The following is an 18,758-nucleotide window of genomic DNA, read 5'->3' as shown; positions in this document are numbered from 1 at the left end:
GAACAAAAATGGACAATTTTAAAACAATGCTTATCTTGAGTACACAAGCCCCTACCTGCAAGCCTCTCTTGACGAATGATTGGCACACATTCTACCTATGATATTCCTTAATTGAAGATACCTATCCAAAACAATGCTGGGCTATCCATTATACATTAATTTCTCTTTTAATTAACCATGACCATGCAGCGTTAGAAAGGTCTTTTCCATCATTCTCTGAGAATTCTTCTTAATTAATAACAGACATACAACGTTCAACTGATTTTTTTTATTTAGACCTTGAAATCTTCTGCTATTATATTGTCATTTGTTATTTAAAACCATGCTCCAGGTGAGGCTCGAACTCACAACCTCGGCATTTCTCCGCTTTGTACTGCCTTAGAAGTACCGCGCGCTGACCGATTGCGCCACTGGAGCTTCTGACACATAGCGACAATACAAAACAATCTATAGGGAAGCGAACAAAAACTGACAGTTTTAAAACAATGCTAAGCTTGATTACACCAACTCCTACCTGTAAGCCTCTCATGACTAATAATTGGCACACATTCTACCAAATATGTACCTCAATTGAAGATACCTATCCAAAACAACTCTGGGCTATCATTTAGCTCTTGAACTCTCTGTTAATTAACCATGACCATGCAGTGTTAGAAAGGTCTTTTCCATCATTCTCTGAGAATTCTTCTTAATTACTATCAGACATACAACGTTCAACTGATTGTTTTATTTAGACCTTGAAATCTTCTGCTACCATATTGTCGTTTGCTTTCTAAAACCATGCTCCAGGTGAGGCTTGAACTCACAACCTCAGCATTGCTCTGCTTTGTACTGCCTTATAAGTACCGCGCGCTGACCGATTGCGCCACTGGAGCTTCTGAATAGTAGCCACATTACCAAACACTCTATAGGGAAGCGAACAAAAACAGACAGTTTTAAAACAATGCTAAGCTTAATTACACCAGCTCTTACCTGTAAGCCTCTCATGACTAATAATTGGCACACATTCTACCAAATATGTACCTCAATTGAAGATACCTATCAATAAAATTCTGGGCTATCATTTAGCTCTTGAACTCTCTGTTAATTAACCATGACCATGCAATGTTAGAAAGGTCTTTTCCATCATTCTCTGAGAATTCTTCTTAATTACTATCAGACATACAACGTTCAACTGATTGTTTTATTTAGACCTTGAAATCTTCTGCTACCATATTGTCGTTTGCTTTCTAAAACCATGCTCCAGGTGAGGCTTGAACTCACAACCTCGGCATTGCTCTGCTTTGTACTGCCTTATAAGTACCGCGCGCTGACCGATTGCGCCACTGGAGCTTCAGATACATAACCACAATACAAAACAATCTGTAGGGAAGAGAACAAAAATGGACAATTTTAAAACAATGCTTATCTTGAGTACACAAGCCCCTACCTGCAAGCCTCTCTTGACGAATGATTGGCACACATTCTACCTATGATATTCCTTAATTGAAGATACCTATCCAAAACAATGCTGGGCTATCCATTATACCTTAATTTCTCTTTTAATTAACCATGACCATGCAGTGTTAGAAAGGTCTTTTCCATCATTCTCTGAGAATTCTTCTTAATTAATAACAGACATGCAACGTTCAACTGATTTTTTTTATTTAGACCTTGAAATCTTCTGCTACTATATTGTCATTTGCTTTCTAAAACCATGCTCCAGGTGAGGCTCGAACTCACAACCTCGGCATTTCTCCGCTTTGTACTGCCTTATAAGTACTGCACGCTGACCGATTGCGCCACTGGAGCTTCTGACACATAGCGACAATACAAAACAATCTATAGGGAAGCAAACAAAAACGGACACTTTTAAAACAATGCTAAGCTTGATTACACCAACTCCTACCTGTAAGCCTCTCATGACTAATAATTGGCACACATTCTACCAAATATGTACCACAATTGAAGATACCTATCAAATAAAATTCTGGGCTATCATTTAGCTCTTGAACTCTCTGTTAATTAACCATGACCATGCAATGTTAGAAAGGTCTTTTCCATCATTCTCTGAGAATTCTTCTTAATTAATATCAGACATACAACGTTCAACTGATTGTTTTATTTAGACTTTGAAATCTTCTGCTACCATATTGTCATTTGCTTTCTAAAACCATGCTCCAGGTGAGGCTCGAACTCACAACCTCGGCATTGCTCTGCTTTGTACTGCCTTATAAGTACCGCGCGCTGACCGATTGCGCCACTGGAGCTTCTGACACATAACGACAATACAAAACAATCTATAGGGCGGCGAACAAAAACGGACAGTTTTAAAACAATGCTAAGCTTGATTACACCAGCTCCTACCTGTAAGCCTCTCATGACTAATAATTGGCACACATTCTACCAAATATGTACCTCAATTGAAGATACCTATCAAATAAAATTCTGGGCTATCCTTTAGCTCTTGAATTCTATTTTCATTAACCATGACCATGCAGCGTTAGAAATGTCTTTTGCATCATTCTCTGAGAATTCTTCTTAATTAATATCAGACATACAACTGATTTTTTATTTAGACCTTGAAATCTTCTGCTACCATATTGTCATTTGCTTTCTAAAACCATGCTCCAGGTGAGGCTCGAACTCACAACCTCAGCATTTCTCCGCTTTGTACTGCCTTATAAGTACCGCACGCTGACCGATTGCGCCACTGGAGCGTCAGAAACAAAGCCAAATACCAACAATCATGTGGGCATTATAGCTACTAGCGCTATAATCATGAGGTTGATCCTGTGTCAAAAAAATCTTTCAAGTTAGCCTTTGCTTTCTAAAACCACGCTCCAAGCGAGGCTCGAACTCACAACCTCAGCATTGCTTTGCTGCGTACTGCTTTATATGCCTATTATGTACCTCAATTGAAGATACCCATCCAATACAATGCTGGGCTATCCATTATACCTTGAACTCTCTTTTAATTAACGATAATCATGCAGTGTTAGACAGGTCTTTTGCATCGTTCTCTAAGAATCCTTCTTAATTAATAACAGCCATGCAATGTTCAACTGATTTTTTTCATTTAGACCTTGAAATATTCTACTACTATATTGTCATTTGCTTAGTTATTCTTATTTCTACTAGAACAATCATTTGTATATAAGTAAATAAAATGGGAGAGCATACATAACCTTGAGGGGCACCAATACTAATAGATTTGACACCAGAAAGTGTATTGTTTACTTTTACATATTGAGTACAATTTGTTAAGAAAAAAACAACAACTTTTAATTATGGCAAAACAAAGCCTCAATTACTGAAATCACGTGACTTTGGCGCTCCGAACCACTGATTCGAAACAAAAGTTTTGTAAAGCTTTGCCTTTGTCGCACAAAAAGTATTCTCGTCACTTTGTAATATTAAGGTTGAACCACTGTAGTCATTGAACTGTTTTAAATATGTTTTTAGTACCTTTCTGGGCATCTGAAAGTGTTAATTATCTTGCTGTCAATGCAGGCCTCACTGAGCCATCGGATTTTATCAAAAATATCTTAATTTGTGTTCTGAAGATGAACAAAGGTCTTACAGGTGTAGAACGACATGAGGGTGAGTAATTAATGACAGAATCCTTTGACGCGTACGATCACACCGGTGTGATCAGTCTTGGCTGGTCCCTGGAGCGTACGATCACACCGGTGTGATTAGAACGTTCAGCGCATCATGTGAACAACTGCCAAATTCAAATGTGTGTGAGCGCTTGGGCTGGCGCTAAACCAGAGACAGATGCGCGCAGCGCTTTTCAAATATCACAAATATGTGTTTTCAACCACATAATGTTTATTTTAGGTTTCAGACATTTAAATACACGAGTACTAACAAAACAATACATTCAGAGTTTGTAAAATACACACTGATCGGAATATCAGACATTTCATGCTATATTTTAAAGTTACTTGTGAAAGGGTGAAGTTCCATTTTCATGGACTTTCAGTTTGTTTTCATCAGTCACGTGCTCCTTTGTTTGAGTTTCCCGCCACTCATCTGTTTCCATGGACACTAACCATTCATCTCAGCTGCTCATCATTTAGTTCGTCACCACTGTGTATTTAAGTTCTTCCCCATTCATTCTGTGTTGTTGTTTGTGTACGTGTTAATACACTGTTAAGCCTTATCGCCTGCTTGCGGAATTAAACCTTATTATTTTTGAAACTGCCTTTGTCTGTCTTCATATTCAGTATAACAGAACACGATCCAGGATACAGCCAGACCCAGAGCCCAGCCCACCACCACCCTTGACCGCAGAGAATTCATGTGAGCCCCCGCAGATGGAGAGCTACCACCCGCTGCGACACATCAGCCAGAGCCCGAGGAGAAGAGGACAGAGCTGACCCTCGCCTCAGAAGTGGAGCTCCATCGTGAGTCTGACCAGGGATGTGAGCCCGCGACACTAGCGGACGAGGGAATAGTGAGTATGGACAATGAGGACTAGCTGATAAACTTCAGTGAGAAGCTAGCGACTCCCACCCTATCCTACCTGGTATCCTCATCATCGCTGTTTCTAGACAGCACAATAAACTATGACTTACTTTCGTTTACCTAAATGGACTGTGTAATATATATCATATACTTCTTTTGCTGCCATCACCACAAAGCTCAGCCAGTCCTCCAGCCCCGCCGCTGCCAGATGTTTACAGCCCTGCGCCATGTCCGTGGAAGCCCTGCTATGATGTCGAGCTGCAGGTTGTGTTACCACCAGCAGCATCATTGCAAGAGTCAAGACAAGTCATCTTCATTTATATAGCACTTTTCACAATACAGATTGTTTCAAAGCAGCTTCACAGTGATAATAGGAAAATGAATGGACAGAGATTATTTTGGCTTTACAGTAGCTCTAGGAAAAAGTTATTATTGAGCTAAAGTAAGTTTTTGATTGAATCACTTCCGTTGTAAAAATCGTTAATTATTAACTTAGGGGCCTCTTAAATGACACCTTTTGACTGAAAACAGAAGACTTTTAATGCATTCTTGCCATTAATTTATGTGTTTAGTTGTCTAAAGGTATGCATGTTTGAATGTGTATGTGCGCAGACGCTTAGTCTTTTTTACAAAGGGACATTGCCAAATTACTTGTCTGGCCCACATAGTATTACTTGTCTGGTTTCCGCGGATCCATACAAACTGGTATCATTTTGATAACGTTTTATATATACATAGGGAAAGGAAAGGGAAGGAGGCCTTCGCAGGGGATAGTTTAGTTGACACTTCAGGGCTGCGTTGTCGTTGTGTCCTTCATCTCATCTGGATATGGCCTGGATCTGGCAGACTACGGTAAACCTCGGAATAAACAGAGAGAGACTAATATTAGCGTAGACGGCATTCTTTTTATGATGTAGCGAGTACATCAGGTGTTATGGGAAGTGCTCCCGGTTCCGGCTGACCTAATTTATGCAGCCTAACAATTTACATGATTTGGATTATAGAAGTAGATAATGTGTTATGTGTATGCCAGGTTAAAGAGATGTGTTTTTAGTCTAGATTTAAACTGACAGAGTGTGTCTGCTTCCCGAATAATGCTAGGAAGACTGTTCCAAAGTTTAGGTACTAAAAAGGATAAAGATCTACTGCCTGCGGTTGATTTTGATATTCCAGGTATTATCAACTGGCCAGAATATTGAGATCGCAATAGACGTGAAGGACTATAATGTGTTAAGAGCTTGCTCAGGTATTGGGGAGCTAAACCATTTAGTGCTTTGTAAGTAATTAAAAAGATTTTAAAATTTATGTGATGTTTAATAGGGAGCCAATGCAGTGCTGACAGAACCGGGCTAATATGATCATACTTCCTGGTTCTAGTAAGAACTCTTGCTGCTGCTTTTTGGACCAGCTGTAGTTTATTTTGTAGTTTGTTCTTTTATTCGTATAGCCACCACCTGTTACAGATACAAGTTTGAAGGAAAAAAAGTAGTTAAGTTTAATTTAAACTAAATTACTGGGAAGAATTTCACTGGAAATTACATTGAGCACAAGTTTTTACTCTACAAGAGAATTTCAATCATAATTCAAGACTAATCAGAATAACTGATTGGCAAAACAAGAAACAGAATGTTACAATACCTGTCACTTACTACCAGTGGATCCATTACAATAACAGACATAGCAGATCATTCTAGAGTAATTTATCCCATAAATATTTATTCCGCTGTTGGAATAAATCTGGAATATGGTATACATTTCTGGGGACATCTCTGCCTTTTGTATTGACCTGCATATATTAACCTGCTCCCTTTTGTAAATGTGCAACAGTGCTGTTGTGGCATTCTAAGAATTACAGTGTGATTCAGACTCTGGTAGTTATGAAATATCATCAAATATAAACAAGTTCAATTTAAAATTAAAATTAAAAATTGTGCAATGCTTTACTCTGAAGATACTCTCATGATGCAGCAGACTGAAACTCATTATGAGACAATATGACCACTGCTGTGTACGCAGTTGTATCTTAATTGCAACTACAGCCCAATCTAAACGCAGTCTTAAATGCTTAACATGCGAACAGTTGTTTTCCTCTCTGTACATGCACTCTTCACCAACTGTAAGTGGTTGCAGTTATTTCTGACAAAGCTCAGCAGGCTCATTTAGGCTGTGTATTTTCCTACTTAAAGTTGAGGATGCCATCAGGGCAAATGTGATTGTATTAAGTATATTCTTAATGAAGAACAATAGAGATAATCTGTAAACACTCTGATGGAGTCATTATCTTGCAAGATAATCAACATTCACATATCAGTCACAGGGTCTTGATCAAGCCTTTACTAGTAAACTCTGTATTTGAATATGCTATTGAGAGTGAGACAGTTACTGTTATTCAACGTAGTAATAATGGAAGCATTTTAAAGCGTTAGTTCACCCAAATATGAAAATTCTGTCATTAATTACTCACCCTCATGTCGTTCCACACCTGTAAGACCTTCATTCATCTTCAGAACACAAATTAAGATATTTTTTGATGAAATCCAAGAGGTATATGACTCGTCCATAGACAGCAATATAATCAACACTTTCAAGGTCCAGAAAGGTACTAAAGACATCGTTAAAACAGTCCACGTGACTGCAGTGGTTCAACCTTAATTTTATGAAGAAACGAGAATACTTTTTGTGCACAAAAACAAAACAAAAATAATGACTTTATTCAACAATCTCTTCTCTTCTGTGTCATTCTCATACGTTGTTTACATCCAGCGCTTTTAGGTTCTAGATTCATCAGAACGCCGACTCGTTATTGGCCGGCTCCTGCGTCAGCATCACATGCATGCGTCATGCTGATCACATGTGCAGCTTTGGCCAATACTGAGCCGGCATTCGGACGTAAACACGGAAGCCTTGACTGTGCTTACTGCGTCACCTGCGTAAGGATAATGACCTCCTCAATTACCAATCACCAATTACCATATTCTGGTCCACATTGCTCAGGTCATGTCCCTTTGGAATATGGTCAGAACAACCAAACATCTTCACAATTTTTGCACATTTTGTTATTAATTTATACCCAAACACAATTTCTTAAGTAAAAAGTTAAGAAAAAAAAAATTACAAAAGAAATAAAGTATGTCTATGTTGTTGCCAAAGTTCTTGAATAATGAAACATTTAAACATAATCTGATACAGACATAAGCAAATATTTGGATTCAAATGAACTGAATCTCAAGTCTACTTACCAGTGACATCTCAAACTGATACTAGAATGAACAGTATGTGTATTTGACTGATAAAGCTGAAAAGGGAAATTAAAAAGAAAAATCTTACCAATGCTGAGTTAAAAAATATGAGCAGACATGAGTCTCACTCAGCCTTGGCTTTGTTCACACTGGTAAGTAATATTTCTTGGCACATGTAAGTAATTTTTTTTTAGCTACACTTCATTTGTTTTCCTGTGTACACTGCTGAATAGCAAATACTGTATATCATTTTCATCTCCCCCCTACCAGACAAGAAAAACTATTTATTAAAGCTGTAAGCAGTTCCTAACACCATGGCAAATCCACATGGCCCTAAAAAACAGATGATATAATATAAAGAACTAAGAAACCATAAACTCAATGGGAAAAGAAGAATTTGTTCAATTATTTACAAACACCCACACATGCTCAATGATGATGATGTGATTTGGTCAGATTTTCACCTCTTTATCTGCAGAGACAAAATGTTATCAAATGACATGGCCATCAATTATAAGTACAGCATGAAAACAGCAAATATGCAGCACACCATCATTGCTGACATGTCTCGCTGGGATCACACCAGGGTCATCATCAGAGGAAGTGGGGGACAACCACTCAATTTACTAAATTTACCTTTATCATTATTGTTTAAGGTGACTTGTATATGAGGAAGTGATTAATTCTAATAGGGCAATTAAGCAATTGGTTTTAAATTTAGAGAAAATGCATCTAAAACATGAATCTTAGTTTTAGTGAATCTTAGAATGATTTTTTTTTTTTTTTTTTTAATTGAATAATTGAATAATTGAATAAAATCAGTTAGATGTTGCCACATGAAGAACATATTATCTGACAAAAAAAAAAAAAAAGTATTGACCCTGTGATGTGGGGGGCCCAATAAACCCCACCAGCAAAAAAAAAAAAAAAAAAAATTTAAAAAAAAAAAAAATTCTGAGGCCCTGTACAAGATTATGTTGGGGGGATTTTTAGTTTTATCGCTGCCTATCTCTCCACCTCCACAGGTTTCTGTCTCTTTAAAGCTTAGAGGTATGAAAGTAAAACAGCGATATATGATCAGTGGGATGCAGTGGTGGCAGATGGATGAGATAGTGTCCAGTCAGGTGGACATACGAGATTGGAGGCGACAGGAGGAGTTGGGCTCTATGATTTAAAGATGAGTGTTAAAGTAGGATTCCAAGAAGTCCAGCTTATTCTCCAGAGATATCACTTACAATTGCACTGTTGAGAAGAGCACCTGGGAACAAACTTGTGAAGTTAAAAAAAGGGACAGACAGAAAAAAAAAAAATGTTGCCTAAATAATGACTATTTTCAACCAGGTTTTCTAAACACACCCTCTTCTTCCATTGTTTAAAGGGTTAGTTCACACAAAAATGAAATCTCTGTCATTTATTGCTCACCCTAATGTCGTTCCCAACCTGTAAGACCTTCGTTCATCTCCGGAACACAAATTAAGATATTTTTGATGAAATCTGAGGGTATCTGAACCACACATAGGCAGCAATGTCATTGCACCTTTTGAGGTCCAGAAATGTATTAAAGACATCGTTAAAACAGTCGTGTGATGAGAATGCTTTTTGTGTGCAAAAACAAAATAAAAATAACGACTTTATTTAACGATTTGAACTGTTGTCATAGTTGATGTAGAGAAAGCAGTGCAGGCTTCCGTGTTTACGTCCAAATGTCCAATTCATTATTGGCTGGTTGAACCGGTTGAACCAGTGTAGTCACATGGACTATTTTAACGATGTCTTTCACATGGACTATTTTAACAATGTCATTTCTGGACCTCAAAAGGTGAAATAACGTTGCTGCCTATGTGTGGTTCAGATACCCTCAGATTTCATCAAAAATATCTTAATTTGTGTTCAGAAGATGAACAAAGGTCTTACGTATATGACAGGAATTTCATTTTGGGGGGAACTAACCCTTTAACAAACAGTTTGGCATGTTTTGGCAGTGCTTGTTTTTTTGTTGTTGTTGTTTTGTTTTGTTTTTTCAATAATTTAAGCCAATAAATGTTGTCATCATGTTATTTTCCTCCAGAGCGATTACTCACACGACATAACTAAAAAACAAAAATAAACTGAATCTGGGATATGAATTTTTTTTTTTAACAAACTTGGACACATATCATAAAACACACAACTTGAATTCCAATAACAATCCTTAAGCAATGGACATCTTGACCTAGTACATTGCAGATTCCCACCTCATTACCGGCACACATGTACGGAATGCTCAAAAGCTCATTTAGCCTCTGGGTCATCTGAGGGCCACTTTCTCTGAAAGCAAAGACAGCTGACCTCCTGCTGCTTCATACACCTCTGAGAGAAATACCAATTACCGACTATATCACCGTCCATATCACAGCGCAGTCAAGACTCCAAGACTCCTGACATCAGCATGTTAACTCCATCTTCCATTTCCTTCCATTATACACTAGGCTACACAAGCACACACATAATCCCACACTACCAAAGGAGCAATGTTTATGATGCTATTGTGGCCCCGGGGTCTCAAAGGACCCTTCAAAAGCATGCATGAAGGAGGGAGGGAATTAGAGCAGATAGAACAGAAGTACTTCATCCCCTGTGTGTCTAATCATACCACTGTCAAAGGAGCTGCAAAAAAAAGCAACACTAATCAAAGTGCATCGACAGTACGTGCTGCATTAATGCACACCGCAAATTGCCCTGAGAAATTATAGATTTGAAAATAGGCTCTTGCACTGCCACTAGAAACAAAGGGGAGTGAAATGAATAAGGGCTATTTTCTGAGGATGAGGCTACTTTGGTTGCTGGCAGTGGACAGAAAAAGGTCTAGGTTTGATTTATTATTGGCATGAAACAGTGGCAAATTGACATGTTATAATTCACATTCAAATTCACAATACCTGAGACTTCATTATGGTGCTATGAGTCTAACCCCTGTGGTGACTTTATAAATGAAAAATGCTGTTGACATTTTATAGTCACAATTTAAATGGAAAAAATGTAGGTAAATGGAAACTGAAGGTGTTCCATGTCAATGAAAATATACTGCAAATTTAGAAAATTGTGCATTGCTGTTGTGCTCATGGGGGTCCATTCGGGGTGCTTCCTGTGTTCTACTGTTTTATCTGATAAAGACCAAAAAAGCCCATTAAAAAAATTCATATAAAACACATCAGGGAAAAACATCAGTTTAAATGCAAAAGATATCTGTGTAAATTAGGCTCATTGCAGTATATGTTCTACCTTATTCACAAAACTCAAGTTTTAAAAAAGTCCATATAAATACAGCCCAATGTAGCATTTGAATATGAAGGAATTTTCTGTATTGATTTTTCACAGGTCTTTTACTCATATATTCAATTATGCATTTGCATAGTGCAACATCACTACTGGTGTTAACTGATATTTTTCTGACATTTTTTTAGCTGTAAACATTTAGCTGTAAATTAATTAAAAATGTTAGTTAGTACCTGTCCAACAATGTATGTTTATGCTGAAATATAATTAAACAACGGTTTGTTTTTTCAAAACATCTATCATGTGTTATTATATGTAGTGAGTTGGCTCGCATAATTTATGTTTTGCAATTTCCATTAAGGGAATATATAGTGAGCATCGATGCTCCCTGGTTTTCACGGTGCATTGTGGGACTTTTTAGGGAACAAATGTTTCAGTGCACTGGAAGGATTTTGCAATTGAGACAGCCCTTAAAATGGCCGACTCCCTTATAAGTGCCCTGACTGCAGGGAGCTGATTGAAACCCATTGTATATGATTCACATAATTGGGCATATAGTGAAATAGCCGCTAAAACAACACAGGCAGCATGTAAAACTAAATGGTGCAATCAGTAGGCACAATTCATTAATAATGAATTTCCCCTCTGTCTGCTTTACAATACCTCTGCCAAAAGGTCAAACCTAAATGTTAAAATGTTATCATTTTATCTTATCAGGTAAAAACGATTTATTTTTATGACTACTGCCCAGACAATTAGCTATTACAATAGTCTAATGCGGAGCACAAATAGTTTTCTACTAGGAATTAACATCAGCACACTAAAATGATGTTGTATTGACTCATGAATATGAGTCATCATGGACGTCTGCACCCCATCTCTCTCTCACACTGTCAGACATACTCACTGCACAGTTTTGCAAAAGCCTAAAATGTGTGTTCAAAAGAATATGACTAATTATAACCAGAAAGTGTGTTGCAAAACAAAAAGTAATTCATTTATTATTTTATTAAATACATATTCAAATAATGTCAGTGCCAAAAAATGTGGCATGTGGATAAAAATAAATTCACATTCAATCCTTTCCAAGAACTATCGAGCTGTTATTTTTCACTCCTTATCTCTCACACAGAATTCAAGTGTGAGGTTTTACACTGAAGAAGTCAGAGTTAGGCTACTACAATATAGAGCCATTTTTCAATCCCTCATAATTTTTTTTCTTTAAGACTATTTCCTTTGATACTCTGCAACTAAGATATTAATGTAGTCATTCATTTGAAGGTGACCTATTATGCCCCTTTTTACAAGATGTAATATAAGTCTCAGGTGTCCCCAGAATGTTTCTGTGAAGTTTCAGCTCAAACTACCCCATGGATTTTTTTATTATACCATGTTTAAACTGTATATTTTTGGATGGGAGAAAGAAAATGCGCTGATTTGGTGTGTGTACCTTTAAATGCAAATGAGCTTGTGCTCCCTGCCCAATACACTGAGGCATAAATAATACAAGAGAAGCTCATACAACAAAAATATTTCTCTCAAAATGGATCATTACAAACTGTTCTTGATGCAACATATCAGATCATGTAGGTATGGCATGTATTTTGAGGATGTTTGCTAACATTTAATTCTGAATGAGTTTGATAGCGTGCTCCATGGCTAACGTGGCTAAAGCCTCACACTGTTGGAGAGACTCAATAAGAATGAAGATGCGTTTATGAATTATACAGACTGCAAGCATTTTCGGGTTAAAAATGAAAATAACAACATGACTCTAGTCTCTATGAATACAGTAAGAAACAATGGTAACTTTAGCCACATTTACATTAGCAACGTGCTAACGAAACATTCAGAAAGACAATTTGCAAACATCACTGAGTGCTGCTGTCTTGCAGAGTTTTGCTCCAACCCAACTCACCTTCCTTCATGTAGCTTTAGTAATCCTGAAGACATTCAAGTGTGTTTGATCAGGGTTGTAGCTAAACTGTGCAGGACAGCTGCACTTCAGGACCAGTGTTACCGGTACACCATTGTCGCTTGCGAAAACAAAATGGTGGGGACGTGGGTGAAAACATACAGATTAAGGGGCGGTAATATTATAAGATCCCCTTACTATGTCACAGGGGGACTAAAATCTGAACGGCAGAGAAAGGCTTACCAAAACAACATTATTGGGTTGTTGTTTTTCATGTTTTCTGGGTTGGTAAATGCACCAGGGACATGATTAGCACTTAAACATGGAAAAAGTCAGATTTTCATGATATGACCCCTTTAATACTGACAAAAATATTTTCTTCTGTTACAGTAAAAAAAAATTTCCATTTCTATTTCTATTTTTTTTATTTTTTTTTTCCATTGAAGAATATGGGTAACCAAACAGTTGATGGAACCCATTGCCTTACATAGTATTGGGGGGGGGAAAAATAAAGTCAATGGGGTGTTTGATTACTGACATTCTTCAAAATATCTTGTTTTGTGTTCAGCAGAAGAAAGAAATTCATAAACATTTGGAACAACTTGAAGGTGAGTAAATAGAATTTTCATTTTTGGGTGAACTATCCCTTTACTGCAACATAGAATCAAATTTGTTTTAGCATACAAAATGTCAACAAAAATATACTTAAAAACAACTTTGAGATTTTTTAAGTGCTCAACTCACACATGCACTGTTGTAGGTGCACTCTCTGCACAGACATAAAAATTGGGCTGCTCGCAGACGTCCGTGGACCCTCCTCCTGAAGATAAAAAAATACATCATGGGGACAGTGTGCGGACTATCGCGCAACCCAGGTGGCCAATGTATACTTTGGGCTTTATATTAAACTGCATAGGCCCAAAATTTGAAACATTATAAATAGGTTTCTTAAAAAAAAATAATCGTACAGTTTTGTAAATACATAAATTTGCTGTCTGTGACATGATCAGACTAGACCAGTTACTCATTTTTGGGTCATGACACAACAAGTTCCACTAATTACTGCTATTAATTATTTATTTATGGTTTGTCATCAACAGGCTTAATTGCTCAAAAATAAGTACTCCATGTCCAGACTATTGTGATTTCAATTCGCTGTAACACACTGCTGCATCTTCCTTGACCTTGAATGAACCATACACGTGACATTAATGGTGACGCTTCTTGTCTTCAATGTATTGACGTGGTTAGTTTAATAAACACCTAATTCATGTGCACAACCCACGGTTCACTTTCACATGACTCAATCAGAGGTCATGTGAGTCAACTCACATGTTGAAACTCCACCTGGCTGATTCTAGTAACGTTATTGCTTGTCTTTCTAATGTAGTATATCAATAATACACCTTCCTTGAATCCGAGAAACAGTTCGGATCAAGGAACTGACTGTTCTAGACCAACACAGGTGGAGACGTAGATGTGATATTGTGTTTGAAGGGGCCAACTATCAAGAGGAGAAGAAATTACCACTTCTGATGAAAGCAGAAAGGATTCAATGATCAGCTGGCTTTTTACTGAAAAAGGATGAAAAACTAAAATAAAATAAGTATTTATGGATTTACACTCCCTATCAAGTAAAGCATGATGGCATTTAGCCTTGATGAAAAAAAAAGACCACAAAAGAAATGTGTGTGATTGAATGTAATATGCAATGTGCATCACAGTGAGACATTTATTGTAAGCATAAATCGATTTAGTTTTCATTTTCACATTAGGAATTGTTGCCGGTGATCTTATGAATTAATTGAAAATTCTTGTAGCCATGGGTTATTTTAAACCTTGGTAAACATACATACTGTAACCTTGATGATGGACTGACTCAGAAATGATGCAATTCTGCTACTGAATTTTCCTAAAATAAATTTAAAAAACATTTAGTAAATGTCACCTGTTGAGATGAATGACCATGGAAATGCAGGTTTAAAAGAACTGACACTCAAAGTCACATTACATTCAGTGTAAAAAAAAAAAAAAAATGCTTAGTGCACTATAAACATAGTGACAAAACCGCAGCAAAGAATGGAAGACCTAAAACATTAGTAATTCAATTAAACACTGTGATAAGCGCCACATGACAAAAACATTTCGGTATTTGAATTATTCAAAGGCCTCTATATACGTTCTTTATTTCCTCTGAGCTGATAAGGGTACAAGCATTTTTAGATTTTGATTGCTTTACTTTTGCTTAACAAAGGCTCTGACCAAATCGAGCCGACAGACATGAGAGGAACAGGGCATGAGAAAAAAAGAGCAAAAAGGATATTACAAAAAACTGAGATGAGTGAATTTTAAGACTTGACATCAAAAGAAAGAGTCAAGGAGAAGAGAATGAGAGATTGAGAGAGGGCGAGTGATTATTATGCCTCTCTGAGGTTTTTACTGACTTCATTTCAACACCATGTCAGTCATCGCACATACGTTCACTCTCCTTCATTTCTTCCAATTCTTAATCTCATTTTAATTCCTGAAGCTTTTCGTTGACAGACAATGACCGACAATATGAGACAGCCACAATTAACGAGAGACACAGAGAGGATCAATGCAAGTGATCAAAGCGGATATTCTTACAATCTCCTGTCAGCTCTTGATCCTGATGAAAGAGCGCAGAACATTGTCACCAGCTCTTCCCTGTTTGACCTGAATGTTAAAGTGAAGCACATAAATTCACCCTGTACTTTCAGAATGTCACTGAGTGAATGCCTATTGAGTGAACGCCTATTGAGTGAACGCCTATTGAGTGAACTATGTTATAGCCCTGTTCTTACCTAACACCATGCACTTTTCCAGCATTTCTGTCTGTGACTCAGTGGGAATGCTTTTCAACCACCACTCAAGGGTATAGCTTATATTTTTAGCCCATTTTTATTCATGGCCAAGTGTTTCTAGGCTTCTAGGTTTCTTTGTGTTCAGCAGTGCAAACATTTCAAAAAAGAAGTTTGAATGTCTGCGTGTCACCGCCTCAAACATTCATTCTGCAATTTCTTATTAAACTAGCTATTTGCTATAATTTTCTATCATTTTTTTTTAAACTTCAATCCATCTTTAACCTTTTAACAGGCATCTTAACTATTTGGTACACAAATTGAGTTGTTGTACAATATTCAGGTTTTTTAGGAGCATGTCGCTAGCAACGCCAAGGTCATTGACCATTTCACTGATCATTCATTTTCACTGTGAGCCCCAGTGATATCATGAATATTTCAAAGGAAAATATATTATATTGTAGTTTCAAATGGCTTACAGAACAGATTAAATACAAACCCGATTCCAAAAAAGTTGGGACACTGTACAAATTGTGAATAAAAAAGGAATGCAATGATCAAATTTCAATATTTTATTCAGAATATAACAAAATTGACATATCAAATGTTTAAACTGAGAAAATGTATCATTTTAAGGGAAAAATAAGTTGATTTTAAATTTCATGGCATCAACACATTTCAAAAAAGTTGGGACAAGGCCATGTTTACCACTATGAGGAGACAAGTTGCTCAAGTTTAGGAATAGGAATGTTGTCCCATTCTTGTCTAATACAGGTTTCTAGTTGCTCAACTGTCTTAGGTCTTCTTTGTCGCATCTTCCTCTTTATGATGCGCCAAATGTTTTCTATGGGTGAAAGATCTGGACTGCAGGCTGGCCATTTCAGTACCCGGATCCTTCTTCTATGCAGCCATGATGTTGTAATTAATGCAGTATTTGGTCTGGCATTGTCATGTTGGAAAATGCAAGGTCTTCCCTGAAAGAGACGACGTCTGGATGGGAGCATATGTTGTTCTAGAACTTGGATATACCTTTCAGCATTGATGGTGCCTTTCCAGATGTGTAAGTTGCCCATGCCACACGCACTCATGCAACCCCATACCATCAGAGATGCAGGCTTCTGAACTGAGCGCTGATAACAACTTGGGTTGTCCTTGTCCTCTTTAGTCCGGATGACATGGCGTCCCAGTTTTCCAAAAAGAACTTCAAATTTTGATTCGTCTGACCACAGAACAGTTTTCCACTTTGCCACAGTCCATTTTAAATGAGCCTTGGCCCAGAGAAAACGCCTGCGCTTCTGGATCATGTTTAGATATGGCTTCTTTTTTGACCTATAGAGTTTTAGCCGGCAACGGCGAATGGCACGGTGGATTGTGTTCACCGACAATGTTTTCTGGAAGTATTCCTGAGCCCATGTTGTAATTTCCATTACAGTAGCATTCCTGTATGTGATGCAGTGCCGTCTAAGGGCCCGAAAATCACGGCCATGCAGTATGGTTTTCCGGCCTTGACCCTTACGCACAGAGATTGTTCCAGATCTCTGAAACTTTGGATGATATTATGCACTGTAGATGATGATAACTTCAAACTCTTTGCAATTTTTCTCTGAGAAACTCCTTCCTGATAGTGCTCCACTATTTTTCGCCGCAGCATTGGGGGAATTGGTGATCCTCTGCCCATCTTGACTTCTGAGAGACACTGCCACTCTGAGAGGCTCTTTTTATACCCAATCATGTTGCCAATTGAACTAATAAGTTGCAAATTGGTCCTCCAGCTGTTCCTTATATGTACATTTAACTTTTCCGGCCTCTTATTGCTACCTGTCCCTTTTTTGGAATGTGTAGCTCTCATGAAATCCAAAATGAGCCAATATTTGGCATGACATTTCAAAATGTCTCACTTTCAACATTTGATATGTTATCTATATTCTATTGTGAATAAAATATAAGTTTATGAGATTTGTAAATTATTGCATTCCTTTTTTATTCACAATTTGTACAGTGTCCCAACTTTTTTGGAATCGGATTGGTAAATTATGGGTAATAATATTTGGAAAACCTGCTCAACCAAATGGTTGAGATGTCCCAAAATATGAGAGAATAAACAACCTCCGTTTGCTTTTATTTTTGTCTCACTGCTATCTAGGACAATATTAGTGAATAACCTTGAGATACTGAAGGCCTGTTCATGCCAACAATGATAACCATAAAAATAACTGTAACGATAACTATATTTGCAATCACACCAACGAACGATAATGATCTGTTTATTCTAACTTTCTAAGCTCACGCGCTGCGGTTTTAAAGCGTGTACATGTTTTTGCTGTTCTTGTTGCATTTACACAGCTTTAACTAGCAAATGTCCACAGCATGCTGTTTCAAGTGAATAGCTAGTGTAATCGATCTAATCTAACAGTAAACGTACCTGACAAATTCAATATACTGGAATAAAAACAACGCAAATGTCATAGTTAATAGTTAGTTAATAGTGAGAATTGGACCCTAATCTAAAGTGTGACAAAATATTGAACCATGGCTATGTTCACATAATCATTGTTAAGAAATGACAACCATACATGTGACATTTTAACTGTGCTGTGCATACAACAGCAGACAGGAGTGGATCAAATAATGTTACCAAAAGTCAATCCTCTTATCTAACTCACAATAATGCTGGTAACCATAGTGACAGATTAATTAATTAATTGGTTCCATTTTTTTCTATTCCTTCATTTGACCAATCATCAATTTCATCTTACTGTACTATTGACGGCTAAGTGTGATGTTATTAAAATCTTTTATTAAGCACATCAATCCATATGAAAATATGCATCAATAAATAAATGCATAACATGTAAGCTAAATTCTTCATTGGAAGATTGATGGATTTATTTACATGTTTTAATTTCCTGTGAATGAATATACTGATTTATTGCCATTTACATTTCGTGATTTGTTTATCAAGATATATTACAAATTTCTGGACATAAACTGATGTTTCAAGGCAAGATTTATTATAGCACACATAGTTTTCCATAAGTAGACAGTCCTAAGATTAGTGACACACTTACTGTATAG

The 18,758-nt window shown here is 37.1% G+C and overlaps 6 non-coding genes across 6 annotated transcripts; all 6 read right to left on the bottom strand.

Annotated features, from left to right (window-relative positions):
* Positions 1–323: 323 nt before the first annotated feature.
* Positions 324–417, bottom strand: trnar-ucu (transfer RNA arginine (anticodon UCU)). The gene is made up of 2 exons: positions 380–417; positions 324–359 (listed from the first exon to the last, which is right to left on the bottom strand). It is a non-coding gene; the product is annotated as a tRNA-Arg (tRNA).
* Positions 418–781: 364 nt separating this feature from the next.
* trnai-uau (transfer RNA isoleucine (anticodon UAU)) lies at positions 782–875 on the bottom strand. Its single transcript has 2 exons — positions 838–875; positions 782–817 (listed from the first exon to the last, which is right to left on the bottom strand). It is a non-coding gene; the product is annotated as a tRNA-Ile (tRNA).
* A 363-nt stretch (positions 876–1,238) lies between these two features.
* On the bottom strand, positions 1,239–1,332 carry trnai-uau (transfer RNA isoleucine (anticodon UAU)). The gene is made up of 2 exons: positions 1,295–1,332; positions 1,239–1,274 (listed from the first exon to the last, which is right to left on the bottom strand). It is a non-coding gene; the product is annotated as a tRNA-Ile (tRNA).
* Positions 1,333–1,697: 365 nt separating this feature from the next.
* Positions 1,698–1,791, bottom strand: trnai-uau (transfer RNA isoleucine (anticodon UAU)). Its single transcript has 2 exons — positions 1,754–1,791; positions 1,698–1,733 (listed from the first exon to the last, which is right to left on the bottom strand). It is a non-coding gene; the product is annotated as a tRNA-Ile (tRNA).
* Positions 1,792–2,155: 364 nt separating this feature from the next.
* Positions 2,156–2,249, bottom strand: trnai-uau (transfer RNA isoleucine (anticodon UAU)). Its single transcript has 2 exons — positions 2,212–2,249; positions 2,156–2,191 (listed from the first exon to the last, which is right to left on the bottom strand). It is a non-coding gene; the product is annotated as a tRNA-Ile (tRNA).
* Positions 2,250–2,605: 356 nt separating this feature from the next.
* Positions 2,606–2,699, bottom strand: trnai-uau (transfer RNA isoleucine (anticodon UAU)). The gene is made up of 2 exons: positions 2,662–2,699; positions 2,606–2,641 (listed from the first exon to the last, which is right to left on the bottom strand). It is a non-coding gene; the product is annotated as a tRNA-Ile (tRNA).
* Positions 2,700–18,758: the final 16,059 nt, after the last annotated feature.

The sequence above is a fragment of the Ctenopharyngodon idella genome, chromosome 22 (assembly GCF_019924925.1).
Source record: "Ctenopharyngodon idella isolate HZGC_01 chromosome 22, HZGC01, whole genome shotgun sequence".
NCBI lineage: Eukaryota > Metazoa > Chordata > Actinopteri > Cypriniformes > Xenocyprididae > Ctenopharyngodon > Ctenopharyngodon idella.
This window is presented reverse-complemented; position numbering and strand designations above follow the sequence as displayed.